Below are 4501 nucleotides of genomic sequence, written 5' to 3' on the forward strand. Positions count from 1 at the left end.
TGATCTTACGTTTTTCTTTATCGGGTGCTTCACCAGAGGATTCTTGGAACACAGGCCTTCTACCCTCCTACTCTATAGGGGTGTGAAGGAAGGCTCGCGGACGTCTCGTCGGAGAAACAGCAGTTGGAGGAAAATACGCATGTTCCTCTTCTTCTAGCTCTTTCCCTTTCCGATGCTCAGTAGTTGATATTGCCGGATTATGAGCTATTGGCAGAGTAGCTCCAGTGTGAGCTTGAAGTTATTGTTGCTGTTGTTGCAAGGCTTTCTGTACATGAGAGTGTTAGGATGTATACTAAAAGCCTAGCTTTTGGTATAAACATTTATCTAGAAATAAGAATCACATTAGTCAAATGTCTACATTTATGATAAATGTAGTTGTTCAATTAATTTATATTGTAGATAACATGGTGTGTGGTGTCACACATAGAGGATCATGTTATCAGTACCTTATAAATTATAAACAGTAGCTCACGACCAAGATGGAAAGGAATAAACCATTGGAAGGTCGTATTGTAATTAGGTATTAATTTATCTTAACTATATAATTACACTAGTACACTTAGAGTGTATTGAGTAGGACCATTAGAGGTCGTTTCTTTTATACTGACTTTATAAAGGAACAAAGACCTCAGTTATTATGGAAGTGTGTGCTCTTAATTCTAATATAATAACAAGCACATATATTTGATATTTATTTCTTTAATTTATCAATGGGTGAGATTTAGTTCGATAAATCAATAAGCCCGATAAGTTGGGAAATGATATCACTTATAGTGTGTGTTGTTGATTATAGAAGGAAACTGTGTCCTAGTGATCTAGGTTGAGAATGACCCCAAGAGGAGCTCATAAGGATTGTCATGTTAAACCCTGTAGGTGGACTTAGTCCGACATGACGATGAAGTTGAGTGGTACTACTCTTGGAGCTAGATATTAATTAAGTGAGTTGTCAGTAACTTAATTAATTAGTGGACATTTGTTATCTTAAACACAGGGAGACTAACACACTCATAATAAGAAGGAGCCCAAAATGTAATTTGAGATTGGTGCAGTAGTTCAATAATAGTTCTCTAGTGGAATGAATTATTATTGATAAAATTAAGTTGTGTGTTCGGGGCGAACACGGGATGCTTAATTTTATCGGGAGACCAAAACCAATTCCTCCTCTCGGTCCCTATCGTAGCCTCTTAATTATAGAGCACTATACCCACCTATACCCACCTTCTTACCCATCCCATAGGGGCCAGCCAAGCTAGCTTGGAGACCAAGCCAGGGCCGGCCAAAGTTTGGTTCATGGGTTCTTCAAGGTGGTCGGCCCTAGCTTGGGTTCAATCTTGGTGTGGTCGGCCCAAATTAAAATAAAAGGATTTTTATTTTTCTTATGTGGATAAAATGATTTAAAAGGGAGTTTAAAAATTTAAATCTTTCCTTTTATAAGATTCTAAGATTAAGAGAAGAGCTAAATCTCTTTCCTTATTTGTAGATTAAAAGGTTGATTTTAATTTTGGTAAAAACTTTCTTTTTAACCATGTTCATGATTTAAAAGAAAGTTTAAAAAATTAATAATTCTCTTTTATTAGTTTCTACAAAAGATTAAGAAAAGATTTGATATCTTTCCTTATTTGTAGATTGAAAGGAGATTTTAATTTTTAGAGATAACTTTCCGAAAATTATCCACATGTTTAAAGAAAGATTTAATTTATAAAATTTCCTTTTAACCAATCATGAAGGGATAAAAATTATTGGAGAAATTTTTTATAAAATTTTCAGAAGCAAATAAGGAAGTTTTAATTTGTGTTTAAAATTTTTATTTGCTTTGAGATTTGGTGTGGCCGGCCATTATAGTAATGAGAAGAAAAATTATTTTTAATTAAATAAATTTTTCCTTTTCATGACAAAAGAATTAAGGAAGTTTTTATTAAAATTTCCTTATTTTCCATGACCAAGGATTATAAAAGAGGAGGTAGAGGAGCCTTCATGGGCGAACAACCTCTATTCTTTTCCTCCCTCTCTTCTTTGGTTTTGGTGGCCGGCCCTATTTCTCTCCTCTCCTCTTGTTGGCCGAAACCTATCTTCTTGGTGGAGCTCTTGTTTGTGGCCGGATCAAGGAAGGAGAAGAAGAAGAGAAAGCAAGCCTCGTCTCTAGCATCCCTTGGAGAATTGGTGGTGGCCGAAATTCTTCATCCTTGAAGAAATTTATTGTGGCCGAAATCTAGAAGAAAGAAGGAAGGTGGAAAGGTGGTTCTCATCTCGGAAGATCGTTGCCCACACAACATCCGAGGTTAGAAGAGAAATACGGTAGAAGATCAAGAGGTCTTTCTAAAAGGTATAACTAGTATTTTTCCTTTCCGCATCATACTAGTTATTTTTGGAAATAATACCAAATACAAGAGGCATGCGATTCTAGTATTTCGAATTTATTTTCGATGTTATGTTCTTTTGTTTTTCTTTTTCCTTGTGATTTGATTGTTCTTTTCGGTTGACCTAAAGTTATTTAAGGAAATTAAATATTAGTTTTCCTTAAAAGGCTTTGTCTAGTCGGTGGTGGTTGCTCCCATATCCAAGAAGGCCATGTGCCTCGCCACGTCAGTACTGGAAGCCAATTTTGAAAATTAATATTTAATAGAATTAATAACCTAGGTGATTTGGATCGAAAGTGTTAAGTTCCGCAGGAGATCCAAGTCTAAACCCAAAAGAACAAATAAATTAAACTTTGGATCAAACGTGTTATGTTCCGCAGGCGATCCAAGTTTAATTTAAAAGAACACATGGTAGCTAGGAAAAAGGTTCAGACCTTTGTACAAAATTTTTGTACAGTGGAACCATTAGGTTTTCCGAGTAGCAACCAACAATTGGTATCAGAGCTAGGGTTTTGCCTCTGTGTATTTGGTATTAGTTTAATTATGCACATGTCATACATAATTTAGGCAGGTTAATAGTAGGATGTGCTAACTTTGTGGATGCAGGATCCAACTATTATGGCTTATAGTTATTATGTGTGTGATTGGACCCTTGGACATGTCAAGGGCATTTTATTCTGTGTGCATGATTGTATTATAAAATACAGCAGGAGCTGTATTTAGTTTTATTAGGATTTTATTTTTTGATCTAGTTACATGTACATTCCTTTTATGGAATATAGGATCGATGGATGTAAATTTTATTTTATGTTTGATCTAGTTTACATGTACATTCCTTCGAGGAATATAGGATCGAAAAATGTAAAATTCTATTTATGTCGCGGATCGAATCTTGCAAGGCGTGGAACTTTTTGAGGACCAGAGGCGCAGCGGAACAAGGAGAAAGATGGATGCGACAACTAGACCCGGTGGCGGTGGCCAAAGATGGCAGCAGCTAGGGTTGGCGACACATGGAGGACTGCAATAGATAAAAGCCATAATAGTTGAAAATTAATTTTTCTATTTATTGCTTTTTATGCTGTGTTGTGTGTGCTTGTTAGTATGCATGCTAAGTAGGCTAGCATAGTCAAAATTCCTCACTTTAAATAACTAAGTGGGAGAGGGATTTATTTTTAAATAAATTCCACGGTCTCCATTACTGGTTTATAAGTGATGCAACAAGCTTGCACGTTGGCTCTGAGTGCCTTCCTCCATATCGGATGAGCTTGTTTGCAGATCACTTGCTTAAACTTCCATTTTGGATGACTATAGGAAGTTAATTAAGAGCGTGTGATCTTCCCCATCGGAAGGGGCACAATCTTATTAATGGACTTAGTGTCAAGTAATGGTATACACTTAGGCACGTCTAATAGTATCCTCCCCATCGGAGTCACTGCTATTATTTGTGTGACCGAAGAAAACCAACTATTAATTTGTCAAATAAATAAGTTAACAAGATAATAAAATTTAAAACTCCTCTTACAAATGTTTGATTTTGTATACGTCCACACTATCGTGGCATACAAAATTCACGGTGTTTGAGGTAATTTTATTTTGTCATAAAGATTTATTGACAAGATAATTAATGGGTAAAACCCTCCTCTTACAAATGTTTAAATTTTGTATACATCCACACTATCGTGGCATGCAAAATTCACGGTGTTTGAGGTGTTGGTGAATTTAAATAATATTGTTTGAGAAATCAATGTTATTCTAAATTCAAAAAGTTTTGACCAAATATTTGATCAAAGACAGATCAACTATTAATTTTATTCGTCATAAAGTAAAGTTGACGAGATAATAAAATTAATGGATAAAATCTTTTTTTTTTGATTTTGTATACGTCCACACTATCGTGGCATACAAAATTCATAGGGATTTTAAAAGAATTGATCTTGACCAAATATTTTTGTGATTCTTAGGATATAAAATGTTTGTCAATCCCCTAGTTGTTATACTATAGAAAAGACTTAGTAGTCCCAATTGTAATGATTGGAAATAGGACTTGGACATTAAGGTAGATTGTCTTCTTAGAACTAAGAACAATTTAGGTGTATTTAATTCATTAGTTGAAACATGTCTAGTGGTGTTATCTACCAGAACCT

Source organism: Zingiber officinale, chromosome 10A (assembly GCF_018446385.1).
Source record: "Zingiber officinale cultivar Zhangliang chromosome 10A, Zo_v1.1, whole genome shotgun sequence".
Taxonomy (NCBI): domain Eukaryota; kingdom Viridiplantae; phylum Streptophyta; class Magnoliopsida; order Zingiberales; family Zingiberaceae; genus Zingiber; species Zingiber officinale.